This window comes from Euprymna scolopes, chromosome 9 (genome assembly GCF_053919585.1).
Source record: "Euprymna scolopes isolate OS-2025 chromosome 9, ASM5391958v1, whole genome shotgun sequence".
NCBI lineage: Eukaryota > Metazoa > Mollusca > Cephalopoda > Sepiida > Sepiolidae > Euprymna > Euprymna scolopes.
In genome coordinates this window covers 146,765,740-146,792,726 of record NC_136490.1, presented here as the reverse complement: position 1 = coordinate 146,792,726, position 26,987 = coordinate 146,765,740, and the positions used below count along the sequence as shown (strand labels likewise).

The 26,987-nt window shown below is 35.0% G+C and overlaps 1 protein-coding gene across 1 annotated transcript in view; it reads right to left on the bottom strand.

Moving 5' to 3' along the window:
* LOC145284892 (N-acetyllactosaminide beta-1,6-N-acetylglucosaminyl-transferase-like) overlaps positions 1 to 26,987 on the bottom strand; it is a 198,414-nt gene that overhangs the window by 8,902 nt on the left and 162,525 nt on the right. The window lies entirely within an intron of this gene.

The following is a 26,987-nucleotide window of genomic DNA, read 5'->3' as shown; positions in this document are numbered from 1 at the left end:
TGCAAAGGTAAACTTTTTCAACTTTGACCTTTTGGCAGGCCATTTTTCGCCCCAAAACTGATTAAAATGCTTGCCACATGTATGAATACCTGTTATGTATAAATTAAAAATTTATAGACCTAAAATTAGCTGAATGGTTTGCTAGACACCGCAAAGGTTAAATATTTTGAACTTTGACCCCTTGGCAGCTCAAATTTTCGACCCAAAATGATTAAAAAGCTTGCCCTACCTCTCAATAAACTTTATGTAAAAGCCAAATGTTTAGATCAGAAATTGGCTTAGTAATTTGGTAGAGAGCGCAGAGATCATTTTTTTAACTTTGACCCCAATTTTGACCACTTAACATTCGAGGGGGGGGGCTCAAATCAAATTTAAAAGTTTGATCCATGTCCAAGTAACCTACATCTAAAATTTCAAGTGTTTAGACCAAAAATCTGCGTAAAAAATGCAATCTGGACGTGAGGGCACTTCAGAAGAACGATATGCAATAAAATTCTGTTTTAAACTTGGAAAAAAATACCACAGAAATGTATGAAATGCTTCAGACTGCTTTTGAACCATCTTGCATGAATGGAACATCAGTTTGTAAGTGACATAAGAAATTCAAGGAAGAGACGGCGTCTGTAAGGAATGTGGCAAGAGTAAAGAAATCAGAACATCAGAGGTGATTGGCCAAATAAAGAATTTCATGGATAAAGACTGTTGTGTATCTATAGCGACAATAAGTGCACAGTTTATTGTCAGTGTGAAAACTGTAAACAATTATTCGAGAAGAACTGAAGATGCGGAAGATTTGTGAGACGTTTGTCCCAAGGGTGGTCAGGGAAGATCAAACCATTTGACCAAGATGGTCATCAAGACAGTTCCTCACACTCCCTATAGTCCAGACCTTGCTCCCTGTCACTTTTGGTTATTCCCTAAGCTCAAGGAAAACCTTCCAAGCTGTTGTTATGAGACAACTGAAAAGATGAAAGAGACTGTGACGACTGTCATTGACACGCTAATAAAAGAAGATTTCCATGGGGCCTTCCATGAGTGGTTGGAACAGTACAACAATTCATTGCAGCGAGAGTAGATTACTTCGAAGATGACTAGAGTTGCATGTGTGTACTATCAATAGAATGGCCATACGAAGAAAGTCTGGAAACCTGGGAGTTTATCAAAACCAATCTCACTTTCTGTGCGAACATGTTTTCGGTAAGGGAGGCTGTCGTTGGAGTGTTTCCATTCGGTTTAATGCTATGTACTGTAGTAGTAATGTCACAAATAGCTTTACTGCAAAGAGACAAAGGGTATGTTCTTTCTGCCACTTGCACATGGAAAGAAGAATAAAAAAGAGAAAACGCAAGAAGTGTACCTGTTTTTATGCAAGAAGACATGAAAAACGTAGTAAGCCCACGTGATTGGACGAGATTTGAAACGAAATAAAATAACTCGGAAGGAAAAAGACAGTTCTTTGTTACATCTTGTGTGGGTGGAAACGTTACAATCAGTCGCAGCCTTTGTCGCGCTTCGTCCGTTGGTATAGCTTGTGCCTTTTTAGTACCCTTTTAAAAATGTTTACAAATTTCTCGGCCTGACCGATTGACTTAGCATGATATTGAAATTAATATAAAAAATACCAAAAATATCATTGAACTTTGCAGATGTGAACTGAGTTCCGTCATCATTCACAAAACGGGCGAAAAATTTGTGTAAAAATTAATTGTTGTCTCCATGATATATCAGATCACTTGATGTAGTCATCAACTACGATTAAGTCTTCAAGGCGACGCAAAAAGTCGCTGTGGATTCTCGACCACGGTTGATCCGGTTTTGGCGAGAGTTTGATAGTGATAGTTGGTGCTTTTGTCTCTATAGATCAACCTTTACAAGAGTCAATCATCTCTGTGATGTTCGCTCAGTACACGTAGCTTCTCATCAAGCTTTCCATTTAGTATTTCCTGGAGTGTCCTATGTGGAAATCCCGCACAAATCTTTTATTAAGGTTTTAGAAATTACGATTCTTTCACTAAACAGCAGGACCTTGTCGCATAATATGATTACATCTGAAACATTTCTGTATTTCGTAGCGGTTTTACTTTTTATGTCGTAAACGGAATCATCTATTTACGCTTCCCCTTTCATTTCTAGTAATGTCGCCAGAAGCGCTCTAACGGCATTTGATATCATTGTTTTAATTTTGCAGTCAATGCACAGTGCAATTATTCTAGACTCCACGAAAGGTTCTCTTTCCTTAGGTATTAAACTTGATAGTCCATCTGCGTGACTAATTTATTTCGATTACACGTACTCCAGTTTAAAATTGTAATTTAAGAGGATGGTACACCATCTCAGTAATCTGTTGGCAGTGTACGCCGGTAATCTTTTCTTGATTCGAACATCATAAGTAAAGGCTTGTGGTCGGTTTACACCGTGAAGGGTTTGCCATGTATTCACCTATGGAATTTTGATAAGCGAAAATGATACCGAAAGTTTCTTTTCAATTTTTAAATATTGTATCTCGGCAAGTAACAGCGTTCTTGAAGTACGTGCTGTTGGCTTTTTTTGTGCCGTCGGACATTTTGTGTAATATATACGCTTCGATGCCTTATGAAATAGCGTCGCTCACTAAGTTTATATCCAGCCTTGGTTCATAGTGTATCAGAAAAAAAAGCCTTAAGTTAATGCCTCTTTTAGTTTTTCGAACACCGTCTAACAATACGGCGTTCAGTTCCAGACTTTGTTTTTCTTTAATAATTCGTTTAGATAAAAACCTGATAATAATTTGCCAATCCCAGGAAGTTTTGTAAAGTTTGAAAAATATAGGGGACCGGCATATCTCTAATTGCTGTAGCCCTTTTCGAACCAGATCGTCTTCAATTTTCATCAAGATATCTAATCTCAGTCATAAAAATATCGCACTTGCATTTCTTGACTTTAAATTCGTATTCTTGAATTCTTTCGAAAACCATGTGAATATGTTTCCGATATTGTGTGAGTATTTGCTGGCTACTATGATGGCATCCAAGTAGGCTGTTGCGAAGACCGAACCGTCGAGCATGGTGTCCATTATTTGTTGGAAAATTCTCTGTGCTACTTTAATTCTGAACGCAAGCCTTTCGAAATTGTATAGACCAATATGTGTGTTTATAGTGAGAAGTTTTTAGCTTTCTTTACTACTTGGATTTGTAAGTACACTTCGCTCAAGTCAACTTTTGAGAAAGTTTTCCCTCTGTTAAGTTTAGTAAATATCTACTCTAAGGTGGGGAGAGAATAATGGTGATCTCTTAATGTTCTATTAAGACCAGTAGAAAAATCAGCGCAGACACATATCTCTTTTTCTTTTTTTTCTTTTATGTAAGCCGTCGGGATACCCACTCATCATCAATAATATGTCCGCTTTTTAAAATCTATCAAGTTCTTCGTTAATTTTGCCCAAAGTCGCGAATAGAAGTTTCATTTGACAAATGGGCTGTGCGTTTCTTTCACGTCGAATTTTGCTTTCATTTTCGTGCACTTGCTTAAACCTGCTAAAAAAAAAAAACTTCGAAAAAACTTTGTCTTAGTTCAGCTTTTAATTTCTCGGCATTTGATATCACCTTTTCGACATTTTAGCAGAAAATATTTATTGAATAACTCCAAAAGGTAAACTTGTCCATCCAGTTCGTAACCAAAACAAAATTTTCAGATTTTTTTAGGACGACCGCTTTTAAGTTTTTTAATAGTACCGTTAAAATTTACTGGTAAATATAATTCACCAATAAAATTAATCTTGTTGCCAGTCACCGTACGGGCTGACGTTTGTGTTTCATCCAACGTCGGTTTGTTGAGTTTCTTCCACATATGTAAATTTATAATTGAAAGGTTCGGCCAAATGTCTAAGAGTAATTTCACTGTTTTATTCGACATTTTGACTATTAGATACCCGTGTAAATTTTCGTCTGATTTTCCGTCGAAATTTGTCGGTCTGATTCTATTTTTTGATTTGCATTTAGTTTTACAATGCGAGATTTTATGACCAAGCTTGCCACAATTTATATTATCATAGTTTTATATTCTGAAACAGGCAGTATTTTCCCAGTGTAATTCTCCGCATCTGTCACATTCTCTCAAGAGTGATTTCTTTTGTTTTTGTATGGCTCACTCGTTTTGAATATGTTGGTAAACACTTTATTTTTCTCTTTTTTAGGGGGAGTGATTTTTTATTTTATTTTCTCTTTTTGAGGAGTAATTCTTTGCTTTACACTAAGAATGTGATTGGAAATATTCTTTTTTCTTTTTTACAGGAGTAATTTTTGGATGTATACTTTACTTTTCTGACATATGCTACACCCGATTCTTTTATATTTTTAGAGTCGCTTCTCACGCTTAGAACCATTTGGCAGTCTACTGCAAGTTTGTGTAGTGTGAGATTGTGTTCGCTTTCGTATTTGACTAGTACTCACCGTCTAATCTCAGCATTTTTGTCGACGCTAATATTTGAATGAAAATGAGATATTTAAAATCATTTGCCAATAATTCTGCTAGTCTAAAATCGTTGCAGTGTTTGTTTACAACCGCTACAAGCGCTAAATAATCTTACTCGTCCCAGTTAGCCAACTTAAAACATTTCCACCTTTCGTGGAATAGTGGCGTATAGAAATAAACTGCTTTGACCCCAAATCCGTAGTCTAAGTAGGTAGGGTATAGTCTACGAATCTACTATGTTTATCAGTTGCAAGCTTTCATAAAGGTAATCGAACGTTTTTGCATGAGGCCAGTTTTCACAATCGACATTGAAAATGTCTTCATACTTTCTAAAGAAACCGTAAGACTTGCCCGAGAAAATAGGTAAATGTATCCATGCTGTTCCATGTCGTGTTTTGTGAAAACGCTGCGTTTTTGTCAGTGTGACGTTTATTGGTAAAGCTTTTGAGAAGCAATTCTTGATTTTTTTAATTGATTGTTATTGCTGAATCAACCTTTCTTTAATTTTCTGATGGTGTAGTAATGTTGTTTTTGTAGTTGTAGCATTTGGTGTTTTTGTAGGTCTGTTTGAACATCCGCACGGCGTTTTCCTTGAAGTCCCCCATCTTGTAGAGGTTTTTCCCAATTTACTTATTCGAGAAAAAAAACAGTTTACGTTTTTTTTTCTGAGAGAACAACAAACAATTTGATTAGAGAAAATCGTTCTAACCGTTTTAGCTTATTTAGTTTTAAAAATATCTTCAAGTACAGTCTTGAAAGTTTTTTCAGTGTCCAACAACACGATCCTTTTTCATTATTAGTTGAAAGGGGGTAGTCTGTTAGTCCCAGTTGAAAAAGTATTTTGTTCATTGTAACTGCTATTCCGTGTTACAACAGCTTCGGTGTGTAATTACTTATATAATTTTATTCTATTCCTTTTTTGCTCGAAACTGATTTTTTTTACGTTGCCAAGTTGTTGCGAGTATCCGCTTTGTACATGCGAGTTGGGAATAATTTCCCCTTTGAATAATTTGGTACCCCCGAATGGAGAGCGGCATATGTATTGTTTTTAAAATATACTTATCCACTGACACGTGTTTCGTCGTCTACCACTCATCACAGTGGCTGAATCTAGCGAGATTCGAAATCAGGACCCCACAGTAAGAAGCGTATACCTCTATCACTAGCCTATCTCGCATGACTGTGTGATAACTATATTTCATATATATATATATATATATATATATATATATATATATATATATATATATATATATATATATATATATATATATATATATATGTATATATATATATATATATATATAATTATTTTTTACTATAATAATTAAATACCTACAGACACTAGTGTTTCATCCTTTCGGGAATCTTCAGTGCATGGTGTCACGATTAATACCAGTCGAACGATTTGAACCCCGCAACAAGAGACATCTCTGGCTCGATTAGCGGAGACCTAATCCATTCGGCTACCATTAACCGCGTGAAATAACGTTGAATTTAAACATCTTAATTTTTAAATATTCATTTACGTCAGTCAGACAGTGATTTAATCGTTATACATTATAGAGCTAAATTGATCGACTTTAATTCAACTGAAAGTGCTCAACGATAAGAAACGAATTTCTTAAAGGGGCTGTCATAATTATTTTTTACTATAATAATTAAATAATTAGAGACACTAGTGTTTCATCCTTTCGGAAATCTTCAGTGCAGGGTGTCACGATTAATACCAGTCGAACGATTTGAACCCCGCAATACGAGACATCTCTGGCTATATATATATATATATATATATATATATATATATATATATATATATATATATATATATATATATATATACAGTGATGATCATATTTATTGGCACGGTAAAATAAAAGTTAAATTTTGTCTAATAAATTCTAAAAAAGGGATTAAATTAAAGAAAATAACAAAGTATATTATGTATTTTTAACTGGCCTTTCCGATGCAGCAATCGGATTTTAGAAAAAATAAATAACAAAGGAACAACAAACATAATTGCAAAAAACCCTTGTTCAAAATTATTGGCACGGCTTTGTTTTTCTTTTAGTATCAGTATAATATCAATCAATTTCCGGTTTACGTGCTTTCTGAACTTTTTTATAGCCATATTATGCTTGTTTAACGCTAATTCAGTGAATAATTTTTTTCAGATAATTTTTAGATAGCGATTTATTTAAACTATTATAAGTGACTAAATTATAATTTTCAATCGCCATGGTATAAACTAAGGAACACAGCGAAGACGCCAGGAAGCTTGTTGTAGCATGCCATACCAATGGGGAGGGCTATGATAAGATTTCAAAGAAGCTAAACCTTCCCAAATCCACTGTTAGAGCCATAATAAACAAGTTCAAATCGCAAGGCCACGTTATGAGTTTAGAGGGTAGAGGGAGAAAAAGGATTCTTTCCCCAAGAGATGAACGGAAAATTGTTCGACAAGTAAAACAAAACCCAAGGATCTCTGTTGGGGAGATTGTTGATGAACAGAGCACCTCTGGAGTGAATGTATCTCGACATACAGTTGGTAGAGTTTTGAAGAGAGCTGGTTTAAAAGCATGTCGTCCGAGAAAGACTCCCTTATTGAAGCCTATGCACCTGAAAGCAAGGCTAGCCTTTGCAAAACGTCATATTGATAAAGATGTTGCATTCTGGAAACGTGTTCTATGGACTGACGAAACGAAAATAGAGTTATTTGGCCATAATAAAGTGTCTTATATTTACAGAAAATCTGGCGAAGCTTTCCTGCCTAAGAACACCATACCCACAGTGAAGCACGGTGGAGGCAGTTTGATGTTTTGGGGATCCTTTGCTGCCTCTGGACCAGGGCGACTTGTTAAGGTCACAGGTAGCATAAAAAAGAAGATTATGTTAAAATATTGGATGAAAACCTGAAAGACTCTGCTAAAGAGCTCTCACTTGGTCGTCGTATGTGGTTCATGCAAGATAATGACCCAAAGCATTCGGCTAAACTGACTAAGAAATGGCTTGAGGACAATCATATTAATGTTTTGGAGTGGCCATCACAAAGCCCAGACCTTAATCCAATTGAAAATTTATGGAGAACATTAAAATTGAGGGTAATGCAAAGGAAGCCTAAGAATCTTATTCAATTGGAGGATTATTGTCAGGAAGAGTGGGCTAAAATTACTACTGAAGAGTGCAACAACTTGGTTGTAAACTATGAAAAGCGACTGAGGAAGGTAATCAAGGCCAAAGGCTATACAATTGATTATTAAATAAATCGTGCCAATAATTTTGAACAAGGGTTTTTTGCAATTATGTTTGTTGTTCCTTTGTTATTTATTTTTTCTAAAATCCGATTGCTGCATCGGAAAGGCCAGTTAAAAATACATAATATACTTTGTTATTTTCTTTAATTTAATCCCTTTTTTAGAATTTATTAGACAAAATTTAACTTTTATTTTACCGTGCCAATAAATATGATCATCACTGTATATGCATATATATATATATATATATATATATATATATATATATATATATATATATATATATATATATATATATATATATATATATATATATACGCATATATATATATGAAATATATATATATATAACATATATATAATATATATATATGTTATATATAATTTCATATATATATATTACTTCGTGTTGCCTGATCTGAATTTAAGTTTGTTTTTTTGTAACTATGTAATTTCTTTCCAATTTTTTTTTCTGAAAAAGAGGAGTAACTTTATATCTACAAATACAGAGTTACATCCCGTTTTTCTTTTAGATGACATCTATAAGAAAATTATTCCGACGCGATCAGAGTATTTTGAATCGAATTGCATTTTATTGTTATTAACAGCATATAGCGACCCCCCACACACGAATATAACTGGCGATCAAGAATCTATGTAATATTCTGCTTGTTTCATCCTTTAGTTTGTTTATACATTAAAAAGTTAAATACAATTTTTGAAGGATAAACTGCTTCAAAATTACAAATTTACGAAATTTGGTTTTACAAAGGCCAAGCTGGCAAACCTTGATACGAATATGAGAATGACCTCCCTTTGATGTAGCCTTGTTTTTGAATATATAATAATAATATATGATCACTGGGGGGGGGGCTTTCCCGGGCGTAAAATACGCTTAACTATGATATTTTAACTTGTCCAGGTTTCGCATACATTATTATAGAGTCGTGATTTCAAAAGTAAAAAAGTATTTGGGTACCTTCAGCTGGAATCGAAATCGAAAGCAAAACTATAGCATTAAAAGCTGGTGACGTTACCACTGTAACAAGGTAACATGCATATGAACTGATTAAAAATGAAAAATGAAAAATAAACTAAAATGAATGTACAAGATGTATAATGATTTTTTTTCAATCTTGACCCTTGTTTTACTCCTTAAGAACTATTTTAACCGGCTAAAGACCTGTAAAAGCACGGTCCGTAAACATCCAATCATTTGAGGCACCTAGCGCCGCGCCGCCGCTCTGCGACTTTTAATTTAGGAAGAGAGTTTGAAAATATGGAGACAGACAGTCATATAGCAATTTATATATTAGATTGTTGTAATAGCATAAGAAAAGAATTCGTAGTAATTTTACCGTGTAACAATTTTTCGTCGAAGAAAGGCGTCAGTAAAATGTTACGTAAAAACGGGGGCATTCCAAATAAACAGGGAAAAAAAAGAACATTGTGTGTGTAGAGGTGCTGAACTGAAAGAGCTTACTCTTTCTAAAGATTGTCTTTTACAATGTGATTTTATTATTTGCATTAAATTATGTATCACAATATTACGTTCTGCGTATTTATTAGTATTTATTAATTCATCTCGGTCAGTTTTATATTTAAAATACAATTGACTCTATTTTCACAGAAATGAAAAAAAAACAACTTATATTTACCGCATGTTATTGTCCCCCCCAAAAAAACCTATTTTTTGCGCTATCCAAAAAAACAAAACAAAAAAAAAAACAAATCAGCTTCATCAAAACATATTTGTTGATTCAGTATATTTGTCATTCCGTAGAATTTCCACGGGTCCTGCTAGTCAAATATTAATTTTGTAGGAATAAAAGTATCGAGAACAACAAAAAAAAAAAATAGATAAAAAGAGATGTATTAGACTTTATTAATTTACTGTTCTCATCTTGAATGTCATTTTCACAACGTTTTTGCCGATGTAACTTCCGACCTTCTTCAGATGTATCTTGTCGAACTAGGGAATGTTTCTGTCGAACTCAGGGAATTTGGACGGAATTTCGAACGGAACTCCTTATTTACTTCATGGACGTAGCATGCTCTCGTTTCGTCAGGCATGACTGGATAGAGGTTCTAAGTAATTCGCAATTGTATTTTTCGGTCTCCCACTTGCAGACCCGTAACGCACAGTAGTTAAAGTACATGGAAAAGTTAATTGTAAAAGTTATATTCTTCTGTTAGAAGGTTCAATTCTCAGTCTGGGCGACCAACAAAATACGATTGCGACCTCTATCTAGTCATGGCTGACGGAACAAGAGCATGTTATCCTCGTAAAGTAAATGAAGGTTTCCTTTCGAAATTCCGTCCAAATTCCTAAATTCGGCAGAAACATTTCCGAGTTCGACAAAATACACCTGGAGAAGGCCGAAGCTTACATCAACCAAAGCGCTGTGAAAATGGCATTCAACACGAGAAAGGCAGTTCGAATAATCCAAATAATACGTGATAGAAAGTTGTTTCTACTGAAGACATGCTTTATATTTCCACTTCTTATGTGTTAATTTTCTTCTTGTTTTCGGCGCAAGAAAGATGTTTACATGGTTTTATCATTTATTCTATTTGCGTCGAAATATCTGCGCATGCGTAAGTCTGGCAAATTGTTATCAAGAAACGAGCCAGCTGGACTATATGGCGGCAGCCATTGTTGGCATAGAATAGCCGTTCACTGCTAGTTAACACGGCAACAACAAGAAGCTATGATAATGCGTACCAATTTACACCATTGCCAATGGCAGATGGCACCTCGTTATAATCACAGCCAGTAGAATGGGCCAGAAAACACAGACTTAACGGAGCCGGACGATATCTACGGTTATAAATTGTTTCAAGTCATGTGCTCGCCTAGCAGTTTGGTACTTGATTAATCCCGCACCAAGAGTTTACCTCTAACAAATGGAAGGAGAACAGGACCAATAAAGAATATACCGCCATAGATCATCTGTCTTAAAGGGGCTACTTTCCAACTGACTACAACATAGTTGTTTTCAGGTCTATTAAAGAAGTTCTTATTGAGCCGTTCTCGCAAATAATCAATTTGATCAAAATTTCTATCAGTATCGGTTATCACAGTTTTCTTATTAACCATTATCCTCGAATGGCATTTGGGTCTTGATAAGCGGCTATCTCCATTCGCAAAAATAACTTTAATTTAGACAATGTTCCCATTGCTAAACGGACAGACTAAGTAAACACATCTTAAGAATGCATGTTTCTTGTCTTTCTTTTAAAGCATCATTGACATTTGCAAACAAAAGAAACTAACATAGTTAACATTCAATATAGATACATACATACATACATATATATATATATATATATATATATATATATATATATATATGTATATATATATATATATATGTCTTTATTTCTTTACCAATAAAATGCTATCTTTCATGAAAACATTTATATGATTTACATTTCTCAATTCATTATGCGCCATAATTCAGTTGCTAAAGCTGCTCCTTAAAAAGAATGACGCTTAAACTAGATGAATACCCGCCTTAAGACGGGTAATGTAACCGATGCAGTACTTACTTCATTTTTTATTGTCTGATTTGCCACATGTTTAAATATGCAGATTATCGAAGCTTATAATAAATGTATAACGTTATCACAGTTATCCCCTATTCCATACGTCACACAAATGTATGAGATCCTGGGAGTTCTAGTATTATTATAAGGAGATAAAAGAATTATTAAATAGGGATAAAATGTATGTGTTGTGGGCGTAAAAGTTGTGCGTAGGAAGTTTTTATTTATTATCCTATAATTTCGAAAGTGGTGAGGGAAAATCCTTTTTATTTTATTAACTATCAGGGCCCATTAACCGGCGTTTCCCGGTGGAAGCATAGTCTACACTCGTAAAAAGTTTAAGTACGACTGTTGTTGGTAAAAATAAATAAATAAATAAATAAATAAACGTAAATGTGAATCCCTATGAATCAACATGGTATGACTTGTGACCGGATCGATTCTGCAATCGGCAATGGTTTCCCCAGTTTTATTTTTTTATATATAGAACCAGGTATAGATCACGTTAAGGGCTTCAACATCCGTAATGAAAATGCTACTATGGGTTTATACTTGCTACGCTCAGATCTCTAATCCAGATCGGTATCAACTTCTAAAGTTAAACTCCCAAAAATAAAATGAAACATATTTATTTTATAGCAAGCCCCACTCTCCCCAATGGTTTACAGCATGCATACCGCAGATTTAACCGACATAAGTCGAGTTAAAACAGACAGAAGTATACAGAAGCTAGAAGTAACGTTAAGAAAGAAATAGCGACAACTAAGAGAGAATTTACTGAAAACCCTAAAAAACGCATCGAAGCAAAAAAATTAGGAACTCGTGAATTCTGGAAAATCTACAACAGTGTAGTAAATAATGGGCAATCAACAATTCCCTCACTTACCAACAATCACGAGGTTGTTTGCTCAGCAACCGACAAGGCTAATATGCTTGCCAGCCGGTTTGCCTCAAACTCCACACTGGATCCTTCCAACCACCCCCTGCCTGACTTTCCTTTGCAGACAGATGCCATGCTAGACGATCTAAAAATAACCCCTGCTCAGGTGCATGCTATCATAAAAAATCTTGACACTTCAAAAGCATGTGGACCTGATCTCATCCCAGCTGTGCTATTAAAAAGTGTTCAGCCGAAGTAGCTCCAGTTCTTTCCAAACTTTACAACAAATGCCTTAATGAATCTTGCTTTCCGGGCTGATGGAAAACTGCTTCTGTGGTACCAGTATTCAAGAATTCTGGCGAAGGAACCGACCCATCAAATGATAGCCTCAATACCCTCCTCCAACTTTTCGCCAAAATATTTGAGACCATAATTAACAATGCTCTAGTCCGTCACCTTACAGATGCTTAACTTCTGACTGACAAACAATATGGATTTAGGCATGCCCGTTTCACAGCAGACATCCTCACTGTAATCTCTGAACGTATATACCATTCACTGGATAAAGCGGGGGAGAGCAGAGCGGTAGATATAGATATATCTAAGTCTTTTGACAGAGTATGGCATGAGGGTCTCCTCAGGAAAAATTAGATAATACGGTATCACTGGTAGAATACTTAACATAATTAAATCCTTCTTAGATAAGAGAAAAATCCAGGTTGTCCTCGACGGTCGTACATCTAAACAATACGATATAAATGCGGGAGTGCCTCAGGGGTCTATCCTTGGACCTCTATTGTTCCTAATATTTATTAATGACCTCCCCGACAAAACTGCCTCTGAGATAGGTGTATATGCTGATAGCACCACACTCTACAACAGGCATGACAGGAAAACAAATGAACACATAACTAAAGAAATGGTAAAAACACAAGAGGATGACCTCCAATTTTTAGTGGAATGGGGACAAAAATGGATGGTCACATTCAATGCTGCCCAGACTAAACTGGTTTACTTCAATAATTGTAAGAAACCTTCTCCAATAGAAATGGCCAGTGACACACTATCTGAGAGTACATCTTTTAAACTGCTTGGCCTAAAGCTCACAGGAAACATGAGTTGGAACAATTATATTGAAAACATTGCCAGGGCCGCTGCGAAGAAGGTAAGCTCTCTCTACCGTGCTAGAAAACTACTGACACCCGAAAGTATCCAGTACCTCTATAAGGCCACAATTCGCCCATGTATAAAGTATTGCTGTCACATCTGGGCTGGTGCATCTGCTGCTAGTCTCTCGCTCCTAGACAAGGTTCAAAAGAGAGTCGCCAATCTGATAGGCCCTGAACTGGCATCTAAGCTTCAGCCTCTGTCCCATCCACGAAACGTTGCATCCCTCTGCCTGTTCTACAAGTATTTTAATGGTGAATGCTCTGACGAACTTCAAGCACTTGTGTCCCCACGACGTAGACACCATCGACAAACCCGACAGGCAGCTAAATCCCACCCCCACGCAGTAGAGATCTCTAGATGTAGAAGATCTTTCTACTACAGTAGTTTCTTCCCCAGAACCGCTAGATTCTGGAATTCCATTCTAGGTCCCTGCTTCCCCAACTGTACTGACATGCAGAAGTTCAAGTGTAACGTGAACCGACATCTAGCTGCACAAATCCCTTTATATAGTGCCCCAGTAATTGCTGCCTCTGATAGTAGCCCCCTACACCAAAGTGACAATGTGCCTTGTTTGGGGTGAAAATGTAAAAAAAAAAAATTAAGAAATATACTCTAAAAACATTTCTATCTTAAAATCATATTCTTTTAATTTACTCTTGGATGTCGTTAAATTAAATCTATTTTGGAAGATTGAAATTAGAGCTTTCAGATTAAGAGATTCTTGTCTTTAATACATTAATCTCACAATATTCTTATTATTCCACCATTAGTTGCTTCATTTGCCCTTCACTGCCTCCAGTTTTATTATGTTCGCTAGTTATATTTTGGATAAACGGAAAAATGCAAAGACATGTCATCAACATGTTTATTCAAGGTCATTACTTCATTGTTGAGGAAGTTCGAGCATACGTTATCGTAATTCTGTAATATTCAACAAAATCCGTAATTTGTAATTAAAAGAAAACTAATAATGAAACGGACAAAATAAAATAAAGAGAAGCTCCTTGTTTAAAATGCCAGATCGATCATTACAGAAATTAAGAAACTAATATCATCGCGAATGACTAAATAGATGTTCGAAAAATTCTTGGGCCGACCTGGTTGAAATTTTGTACGGACCTTTCTTATGATAAGGTATAGCGAACTAAGTATTATAGTATCTGTTAAATACACAGTAAGAGATTAATAGGGGTTAATAGGATTAGTATTAAAATTATACTTTTTCTTGAAAACTACTAGCCTGATTTCACTGAAATGTTATATGGACGTTTGTTATAATACGGTATATTATGATGTCCGTTTAATGCACAGTTAGGGATTAATAAAGATTAGCATTTAATGCAAAATGGGTACATATTAAACCATTTCAACCATTGATCTGCATAAAGCACTCATTATAAGGCAACTTTGCTAGATTTTAACGGACTAAAATACGCATTATATATATATATATATATATACTTTATTTTTACATAAGTAGTTATATGTTGCTACACAATCATGAGCATGTTTCGGTCAGCTAGTTATCAGTAACTAAGGATGTCTTCAGGCGATACAACTTATAAAAGCAAAGATTGCATCTTTCCTTTCGCCTGAAGACGTCTTTAGTTATTGATAACTAGCTGATCGAAACATGCCCATGACTGTGTAGCAACATATTACCGCACATGTAAAGCAAATAAAGAGCATACCTTGCTCTACTTCGATATTGAGCACTCTTGTATTAATATCGTTAAACTTTATTAGTTACTTAACCTCTGGAAAACAATAGCATCAGAATATATATATATATATATATATATATATATATTATTTTTAAAATATAGATTGAGCCACTCTAATGAGTCATGGACGACGAAACACGTGTCAATGGATAATTATATTTTAAAAATAATATATATGCCGCTCCCCATTAAAAAGAGGGTACCAGATTAGTCAATGGGAAAATTATTCCCAACAAGCATTTAGGTAAAAATGCACTTTCGTATAAATACTTGAATTAATTCAAGAAAGTATCGCTAACAAAAAGCAAATAAAAACATCTCTCTCTATATATATAGACTATTTCACTGTTAAATGCGACTAGACTAGCACTCCTTCTACAAACATGTACCGCTAAGCCCAGGGATCAGCGCACGTAAATCATATCTCCAGTGCCTTTATAAGCATTGATCGACTCTTTTAAATGATCCATTTATTTGTTTACAAACAAAGAGTTATGCATCATGCTAAGTAGTTGAAGATATAATTTAATGAAAGGGCTCCACCTAGGAAGGAGTGACTTTATAGTACTTCACAAATAGACTGTTTCGTTGTATCAAAATTCTGCAGTTATTTATTTAGTTATGGAAAAATGCTTTAAAAGACATATGATATATAAAATCAAACTTATTTATAAAAATAGTAAATTGAATCAAGCTATGGAAAATGATAGTTAAGTCATGTGTACAGCTGCCTGAATCTTTCTCCAAGGCGACTTTAAACCTAAATAGTGGCAGGGTTTGTGACTCACAGATAACGGGGGCGTCTAGAATCTATAATATATCTCTGATGTAGAGCATCCACACTTTCCAAATAAGGCAACTTATTTACCTAACCATATCTACTTTTATTTTTGTTTACTTGTATCACGATTAGGTCATCATGTATCAAGGCTGAATACCACTCAAGGATAAGGGTGAATAAAACGAAATTATTGCCAGCCAACAGATGAGAAACATTATAGAAGTACTAACATTGATCACTGATATAGTCTGCACTTGAATATTATGATGTGGTTTATTACATATGTGGATAATATTACACATAAATAACAAGACTCGGTTAGTCTGAGGGTGTGTTAACCAGAAGCCACCGAAGGCCGAGCCGAGAGCAGATATGTTCTCCAGCCAAGACTCTCTTACCTGACAACCATTATGTAAATATACTGCAAATATACTTTTCCTAATACACTTCTTATTGATCTACCTTTGTTTGTTGAGTTTTCATTTGTATTGCCTTACACGTTATTTGGTTCAACCTGCAAACATAACAGTAAGAATTTGTACTAGTGCGCTTTAACTAACCAGAAGTATTTTTTATTTAATTTCCCGAAGAATTTTAGTAGAGAAAACGAAGAGACAATCCATATTTTAATGATTTTTATTGAATAATTTTTCCGAAAATAGACGTAAATTTACCTAATTGTCATAAATTTTAATTCTTATTAAAAGGAAACAATCATATTTCAAGATTCATGTTTTAAAAGAGTTCATGCATATCAGGATATTCTAAAACGCCTGTTACAATTCATGAGACTTTAATTATATCAAAGAAATTTGGATTGTCTCCCTATTTCCCTAGAAACTAGAAACTAGAAACTAGAACTAGAAAATGAAAACAACAAAAAAAGATACTTCCGGTTAATTAAAGTTCACTAATACGCAATAATTTTGTTGAAGAACGACCGAGTTATAATCAGCAGGGGAAAAAATCAGCGACGTGTGTATGTAGATAAAAAGAGAAAAAAGAGAAAGATGGAGGATAAAAAAAAGTGATTAATATACATAAATTCACAAAGTAGCTTTTCTATCTTTCAAACAATTCGTAAATTTTCTAGGCTTTTAATTAAACTAAAAGCCTTTTGAAATAAATAAATAAATGTTTACGAGATAATTATGAATCATTAACGAGGTGCTTAAATTAAATCCGCCTTAAATTACGTCGATGTGAAGATTAATCGTTGATAGTTAAGCTGAGGCTAAACGTAAGCCGATCAAAATTCTACTATTCTTGATTTAGTTATCCCGCTTCATAAAAGAAATGCATTTTTGGTTTAGAAAACGGCTGTATCTCAAGTACTTATCCGCAGTAATTTATATTAAATAAGTCTCACCTTTCTGTTTAAATGTATGTATGTATGCATGTATGTATGCATGTATGTATGTATGTATGTATGTATGTATGTATGTCTGCCTAAAGCTTTCGACAGAAGCAACGGATTTTCACGAGATCAGTATCGTTTTAAAACTCGACCCTTCGGACGATAAATATCGAAAAATTGTCCAAAAGCATTAATTCTGTCATCCTCAGTTGAGCACTTTTCTACAAGGAGGGGTAGTTTTTCCGCCGATATTTTCGAAAGTCATCGCCTCTTTTCGATTGTCTAACCTTAATTTAAACCTTCACCACTTCCGGTTTGGCGATGGACGTAAAAGCAAAGACATCACTTTTTTTTCACTTTCTTTTTCTCCTTCGCGGTACAGGTTCGAGTCTGCCTGCCTATTATCACTTTATTTTTGCTCAACACACACCTTCAAACACCCGGGAAACGCCGAGCATCCAGGCTAGATTATATTAAAAGATATGCAAATCATTCAAGTGGAAACGGCGTCTAATAGTTTTGATACATAAAATACTGCATAATTATGTTGACACATCGGTTCTCGTTAGATCTCAAACCTACATATAAGACCATTGCTCTTGTAGAATCAGTTATTGGTCAATGTAGGAGAAACCCTTCATACCAATTGTCACTATCTGCTGCCTCCCTCTACTCACTACATTAAAAAACGGCCTTGTGCCTAATTTGCTCAGTGGGGAAACAAATAAATACCCGGTTCTCGTTAGATCACTGTCGTTAAGCTGAGCACAATAATAAAAAGCCCCTGGGATGGGGGTGGGTTCTGGCTCCACAAATTCGTGCCCTTGTACCTATCTTGTACCCGAATGGAGACAAGTACATTTTAACATGTGCTATTATTATATTATTATGTATAATATTTAACATTTTATTTGAAAATATATATTATTATATTTTAACGTGCTATATATACGGCATAGTTATCGTTGACACAATGGTTCCTGTTAGATCAGTAAAGTTAAGCAACCTTGAACCTGATTAGTACTAAAATGGGGGATCATTCCAAGTGTTGTGTGTGCTCTCCGCTTATCTCGGCATTGTCTCCAGTCGTCAAGCACTTCTCCTTGTCACTAGACTCACGCAGCGTCGATTCAGGAGGTGTGTTGTTGGAGATTGCGAAAACTTTGCCTCATAATTACACGCGCAGTTAACCCTTACAGAGGGTACCCACTGTCTCTTGAGACGGAACGGAGGTGTAACATTGCTATTGATTTTCACTGACAGTTTCTTTACAAAAGCTAAGGCATCCAAATTGAAAAAGTTCGGATCAATGTAATAAAATACAGGCTCCCCAAAAAGTCGCTGAAGTGTTTTGAACTTAAATAGATCCTTTATTTTTGATGATATCTTTCTGTAATTTTAACACAATCTCACTAAAACATTGGAACACAATGCAAATTTCAACCAATCTTTATTTATTAAAAATAATGTCTTTTATATATTGCCTATTTTCAGCTTCGTATATTTGTGCTTTTTCCAAAACATTCATGACAGATTGTAGAATCTTTGGATTGCGATTCAACTCCTTTATTTCCTTTCTAATATTTTTCTTCAATTCTTAAGATATCCGCACAAGAAAAAGTCGGGAATAGTCAAGTCTGGGGAACATGGTGCCAATTTGGCATTGCCACAGCGAGAAATAATGTCGCTAAAGCATTGCCTGAGAAGCTCCTTGGTGTCTTTCACCGTATGCGCCGTTGCCCCATCTTGTTGGAACCATAATCCGGGCCTATCTTTAATTTGTGGGCGCAGGAAGTCTGTAATCATAGTCCGGTATTTCTCTCCGGTAACAGTGACAGCATGTTCATCTTGATCTTAAAAGAAAAGGTCCAATAATCTTCTCCGCCGTTACTGCACACTATACAGTGCACTTTAAGGGATGCACCTCTTTTTGATGAATTGCCCTTGGATTTTCAGAGCCTGAAAATCAGTAATTTTGTTTGTCAACGAATCCATTCATAAGAAAATGAGCTTCATCTGATATAATCAACTTTTGCTGAACATTGAGATAATTTCGGATAAGTTCTTGCATTCGTGCTGCATATTGAACCCTTGTTTGAAAATCTTTAGGCTTCAAGTATTGAACAAGCTGCACTTTATAAGGAAAAAGTTTTAAACTGTGCAGAATATTGTGTAGTGAGCTTCGACATATCCCAAGTTGTGTTGAGTGTCGTCGAATCGATATTTCAAGATGCTACTCCACGCTCTCTCGCACTCTTTTCCTATTTTCATTTGTAATGACGTTTCTGTTGTCGCAAAGAAAAAAAAAGAGTACACAAAACCTTAGCTCACTGCAGCAGGGTCGTCCGTCAGTACTTTCCGTAGACACGTTTTCACCTCTCTGCCATCTGCTCCAGTAGCCTGTTTTTATAAAAGACAGAATCCTCCAAATTTGCATATTCGCATATGTGCGCGAGAACACACGAGATTCTGCGAGACTGCATTGTTATATACGGTCGCAGGCGCCATCTTGGACCCTTTTCAACATCATGACGCTGCGTCGGCAAAGCGCACACCGAGGCCGTTTAAGAGGTATGCCTGCGTTCCCACAATTTTCGTCAGCTACCAGCTTGCGGAAGATCAAATACAGCTCCTTGGTATTTAAATCGGCGCACCATGTTTTTAATTGTGTTGTGACTTGGGCTACCTCCTACATGAAAATGCCGTCGATAAGCTCCTTGAATCAAAACAATTAACCCCTGATTTTCTGTACGTCATTCAATGCTATACTTATCCATAATCAATTGCCAAGATATTATCTGCAAAATATCTGAAATAAAGAAAAAAATGATCATTAATGACAAACATTTTCAACCCTCCAGTGACTTTTTGGACACCCTGTATTTATAATATAATTTTCTTATTCCCCATAAACTATCCAGTATTCTGATCAGCCTAATCTGGTACATTCCGACCTCATTCGACTTAACTAAATAAAAAAAAAAAGAAAGCCGATGCAAACAATAAAATCTGATTACGTTTGAAAAAGTCATTTACAATTCAATAAGTTTAGCAACTTCAAATAAGACTATATGAAATACTCATTGTAAGTGATTATAAATGTCGAAATAAAGTACAAGCATCAGTTCATGAATGTCTCGAACTGATGCTTAATAATTTTGTACATTAATCCATAAAATACAAGAGATTAATGTAGTTTGCTTGAAGCATTGTATAGTGTGTATATAAACATAATTTATAGAAGACAATACTATGTAGAAGTGTAACGGATACATACAACCTGGAGCAAATTAAGACACAAAAGTAAAATGAGACATGTTCGAAGGTGCATACGAGGCTGTTATAAACACGAGCAGTTTCGTAGTGATTCAAATGGACATGCAATTCTTTAACATTACTAATGTAGAGTCAGTTTTAATATTCTGTTTTATTTTATTTTAATTTATTTTTTCGTGTATTTATAACTTTATTTTTTAAGTTTTAATTTTATTTATTCGTTGTGTTCTTGCTAAGACTGATGGTTTAAATCTGTTTAAAGGAAGGCAATTTGCGAATTAACATAGCAGAGAGATAGATAGATTGATAGATTAATAGATAGATAGAGATAGATAGATAGATAGATAGAGAGAGAGAGAGAGAGAGAGAGAGAGAGAGAGAGATGAGAGAGAGATACACACACGCACACACTAATCAACATTTACTTAAAATAATACATTAGTGGTTTACGGACAAGCGTCACCGTTCTATATATGAGCTTTTGGGGATTGCCAATAATAATGCTGATAGTCTAACATCTTAGATGTACTTAGCTCTTAAAAACCATAACCTCAAATCTTGACATTGTGATTTGAAGCTTTAAAACGATTTATGAATATATTTTCTTTTAATAATAATGTAAGTATTGAACAACATCGGTTAAGTAACTCACACACGTGAGATGAGCTTTATATTATAGAAGAAGATTAACGAATTAAAATTAATTTTACTATATTGGAATAAACTATATATTACATATATTATCTAGTTCTATATTAGAATATATTATATAATTCTATATTAGAATTAACTATATATTACATATATTATATAATTCTATATGAGAATTAACGAATTAAAAATTCTTTTACTGAAAAAATATAATTTGGTTTCCGCAGAATTCGGTTTTATAGTTTTTCTCAGAACGAATTATGATCAAAACCGAGGTTCCATTCCACCAATTTTAAATGATTTTAATGAACATAAGTTGCTATTTTGCCCTTGCAGATATTCAGCGTTTTTGTAATTCTATACACACGGAAATTAATTTTGTTATTCCAAACTTAATTGTTGCACCGTTTAAGATTCCTTAACTTTCTGCTCAAAATGATATTCACACCGTAACCTTTTGACAGTGTTAACAAGCATGTTGTATCGATAAAGCCACATAGAATTTGAAAGAAATGAAACGAGATTGTAAGGTCAAGGTCAATCCGCTTTTCTTTTCTTTTTTCTTTTTTCTTCTTTTCTTCCGCAAATAGAACTTGTATCATCGATTTATATTTCTTGCCTTCTAAACTGGAAGAAATGAATTAAGTCTTCGCTGAATGAACTTGAGTAGTTTCAATTCGGCCAAATATGGATGGAAATAGGCGGGGAGGGTTAGGGTTAGGAAATATACAACTTATGCAAGACTGAGACGTTAAATGATCACAATAAACGAAAGAATGATAGTTAAGACTCATTAAACACGTCCTTGTGTAACATAGCGCGTATGGCGCGCGTGTGAGAAAATCATCATCAGCAGTAAAATTGACTAGCGAAAATATTAACAGCAGCAGCCGTCTTAGCACATATGCAAATCAAGCAAGTGCGCACGCACTGACGTACTAGGAATGATGAGACAAAAGGCAGCAAAAAGGACAGCACGTGGTCGAGCAAGAGAAGTAAAGTGCGCGCCGAGGAAAACGGATGTGTGAACACAAGCGCGAGAAAGCGCTGGCTCGCACAAGCGTGAAGTGGCGGGGAGAGAGACTTTGAAAAAGGCACATCTTATATGGCAGAGCGTTATAAAAACATATGTGTGCGAAAAGACTTTTGAAAAATAATGAAAAGTGTTATTGTTGGAAGAACGACGAAAAAATGTATTTCATTTGAACTTAAAAAAAATACTGAGTCAGATTTTTATTTCTTTCCTTTTTGTTTTGATCTTCGTTTGCGACGAAGTGCAAGACAATGTGTGTGTTCGAGTGATTGAAATACAACGACACAGTTAAAATGTTACGGCCACGTTATTCTCGCATTTCGAAGTAAAGTTTTGATCACTGGTCCGTTAGTCCCACATCCGGTTGAGATAACGCACGTGTTAAACGAGTAACTCTTATTTGAGATATTTTTATATTAATATCATCACTTATTACGGCATGAGGACTATCCGAGGATAAGAATAAAAGAGATTGTCAGTACCAGATGATTAATTAATTAAGAATACCAATCACGGTATATTGACAGTATGGTGAATCCTTCTCACGAAAACGGCAAAAACTAACGTTGTCAATATCATCTTTTCTAAACAGTGCATATATGTGATGCGACAGGGGACTACTTGTGAATTAAATATTTCTTAGCAACTTCCTCCTCTGAAAAAGGAAGTCGGCTTAATCCGGGAATTATGAATGTCACACCTAGACAAAAAGAATTTCTAGGCTCAAATTTGGTTAGAAAGTATAAAAAATGTTTATCTTAGACAAGTTGAATAGCTCATCATTAAATAATTTGGCGCAACATATTCTTCATGCTATTTTCATATTTTAGCAAAGACGAAATAAAGATTAACGAGCGGGGACTTAGAAAGTTAGAAAAAGGAACCCAAGTGAAAGCGACGTCGTACGATAATTAAGGGATACGATCTATTTTGCCTGCCAGCCAATGAACAGCTACAAAAGTCAAGCGATCTTCACCAGAGTCTAGGCCATTGTTAAGGTAGCTTGTTTTCTGTTGGCTGATATATTACTCTGTGCAGTTCTAGGTAGTCAATTATCGCAGATTTTGCCTTTCAGCACTTTCAAGAGTGAGCTTATCATTAATAGCTAAAGATAATCCTACCGGAGAATATCAATGGGGCTGCCCGAGTATTTTATACTGGTAAAAGTGCTCGTCCTCTCGGGCGCTGAATTTTCGAACACCACTTTTCAAACCTTGTGTCACATCTTGCTCTCGTGATGGGGAGATAAATAGCGTACCTACGACTGTGCTAAAATAGTTTGTTGGTGTCTCAAAACCGAAGCAATAAATTAAAATAAATTACTTTATTTTTTTTACTTGTCAGTCACCACTTATCAAGGCCCGAAGGCCACTCGAGGATAATGGTTAATGAATTTAAGGTGGTAGTGTAGTAATTCTTAATGGTTTAAATTGGGTAGAATTTGATTATTTATGAGGACGGCTCAACAAGAATATTTTACATTCAATTTGAATATTTTACATTCAATTTGAAGCCTACCATGTTGTATTCAACCGGGAAGCAGGTCAGTGGAGCAGTGTTCCATATGCAGGCAGTTCTGGGAAAGAAGCTTTGTTCATGAAACTTGCGTTTAGATTTAGGCACAATTAGAGTGGAGGAAATCGTAGATAGTCGTTGTAGTTAGTCGAGTGTTTTTTTTTTAACTTTGGGAAAGCAGGAACCATAAATTGGAGTCGAGCACTTGCCATGAAAATATAATCATTAATAGTTCATTTTATTATGCTGTACGTTCCATTCACGGAGAAAAAGAAATGATTTCAATAAAAGCTTATTGAAACTACGCCAAAATTAATTATTAACTATGAATTATTTTGCGGTGTAAGTGATTATGGTAAAAACGTGGTTATAACATAAATAAAGGATTTATTGAAAATGAAAATCGGATTTAAAGGTTGTAAAATATTAAATTAAAATCGACATTGTTCGTGAAGAGTTAAGCACCTTACAACTATCAGGAGGAACTTAGCCAGGAAATTACTACAAATAGTTTGTATTTTATATACAATTGTAAAACCATTTTTAAACGTAATCTATTTTTTTTTTACATGGAAATCACCATTTATCAAGGTCTGAAGGCCTCTCGAGTATAAGGTTAATGTGAGTAACGTGTTCTGTGAGACAACACCGTAATGATCAATAGGGGTGGAAAGTGAGTAGAATTTTGTATTTTAAGAGTATAGTTCAATAAGAATTTGTTTATATTGGACTTGAAAACGGTCACATTGTAGTTAACTGGAAAGCAGCCCCTCAGTAGCGAAGTCCACAGCCGAGCAGTTATAGAAAAGACACTTTGTTCATGGAATTTTCGAGCGTGTTGATACATTTTAACGGTTGAACCACGAAGCAACACAAAAAAAAATAATAATAAAAATAATCTTTATTTACAGTGAAAAATGTGATGCATTAAACCAAAGAAACGTATGTCTACTCTAATTCTTTGATGGAATTTCGTGCTTAAGAACTCTTGTGACCACGAAAGATCGATAATAATTAAGACAGCACGACAATATAGTTACAAGAGTGTATTTACTTCATTTTACTTCAATCGAAGTTCTCAAAAATCAAGGGGACCCATTCCTGGGACTAACACTTGATATCTATATGTACCACATAAATATTCGAATATTCCATTAAAGTTCTTAACCTCTCAAACACTGAATTAGTAAAGAAGTTGAGAACATAATCTCCGATTGACCATTTAAATAAGTTATAGTATATGTTTCTTGTGGTTTCTTAGTGTTACCGGATTCCAGGACAAGAATTCATCTAGTCTGGTGAAGTCTCCAGCTTCATGTTTTAACTTGAGGTAACATAGCTTGGATAAAGTGCAGCATTTCTTCGTAAAAGTCAGCATGGGTTATCCACACCAGGTAGGTCTTATTTTGGCCGCGAATATTATGCAGATTTGGAATATTTAATCAGGGTTTACCAGTAAAGCAAAGTATATCCATGCTAGGTTGTCCTCATAAACCTCTGTACTAAGTGACCTTAGACACTCGAGGATAGTGTCTAGTAAGCATTAATACTCTCTCCAGTAGGCATTAAAGTTCTGTTACAGAAAGTAAGCGTCGGATACTGTGGCTATGACTGCCATCAATGATTGGCACGAAAGTTCGTAACTCTATGGTATAGTCTCTGGAAGAGTCCATTTATTTCCGAAAAAGGATACTTACTAGCTTATACTTGTTTTGGTATTAATCCTGGAGCGGTAAAAAATTGCCCCACCCTGAACGAATGCTGATCAGGCGCGACAGTCCACCGTAGTAGCAGACACATGTATTAGCTATTTACGGTTCCAGCGGCGAACCCCATAGTTCTTGAGTACTTGGGCACAGGGTCAGCTCGATATCCTGTTTCACCGTCTGAGACAGATTTTCAGCTGATCTCCGCATTGTTTTTTCCAACATAAGAGGGGCTGGTTCAATGCCTTTGAGTATGAAATAATCTGACCGACGACGAAGAACGTGACCGAACAAGCGAAGAGCAGAAAGACTATGTTGCCACAAGAACAACAACGTTTGAGAAACAGCGTAGATCACCATCACTTTATAATCTAAACAGCAGATTTAAAAAAAAATCTCTAAGATTATTGAAGTGTTTACTTTCAATAACCTATTTTTTAAATATTTTCTCTTCATATCAGATGCTGCCGTCTAAAGATATTAGCTTCCTGACTTATAATGCACACAACATGAATGTTATTGTTTCCCCCTTTTGCAAACTCAATCATGTTTTGCAAAGTCAAAAACGAAAACAACAATTTTTCTCTACAAAACAAACAAGTACAGCAACATGAATAACTTTTTGAAGATATAGGGAACTTGAAGCATGGAAATTTTCCAGAAATGCTGGATTCTATATTAAATAACACGAAAAGTGTTGATATGTCGTAAATAGAAACAACCAAACCAAACTCTATGAATAAATATTTCAAGATATAAAGAAATTGGAGCATAAAAAGCTTTTTCCAAAATTACTGGGTTTCACATTAAATAATCTGTAAAACAAAGCAATAAAAAACAATCTTCTTTTCATATCTTAACAAAAGACTATTTCTTATATGTATATTTATCTTTATAACAACTATTAAAAATAGATGCATGAAAACAAACTACTTTTGCGAAAGAAAACAAAACTCTTTGCTTTTTCGAAATTCAATTAAGACAACAAATTCCAGTAAGAACAACTTCACTGATCTTCTCCACTTTCAAAATCAAATTTGAAGACAAAGTTAAACAGGATTGACGAACATGGCCATTATAAGAATGCGATGAATGCCTATAAAAAAACTATAAGGTGATATCTGACCAAAAAGATGAAAACTGAAATATCGTAATACAAATACTAGATATGGATGACTAATATAATTTTTTGCAAATATGGTATTTGTAGACTAATACTGAACTTAATCAGATCTTTTTTAGGCAAGAGAAAACTCCAGGTAGTCATCGATGGCTGTACGTCTACATAATATATTAATGCAGTTGTGTCCCAAGGATCGATCCTTGGATCTTTATTATTTCTACTATTCTTAAATAGTCTCCCTGATTAAATTGTCTCTCAGATGGGTATATTTACTAATCATACCATGAGACATGAGGGAATTGCATTTTTCGAAAGTGGATAAAGTACTTGGTAAAATTCAGTTATGAAGTCACACTCTTCTGGAAGTTAAGGGTTCAATTTTGAGTACAGCACTCAAAATAAAATTCCGAATTACTTAGGACTTCTACCACGTCATGGCTTATGGAACGAGAGTATTCTACCCTCATAAATTGAATAAAGGCTTCCGTTCAAATTTGCGTGCATATTTATAAGTCCGAC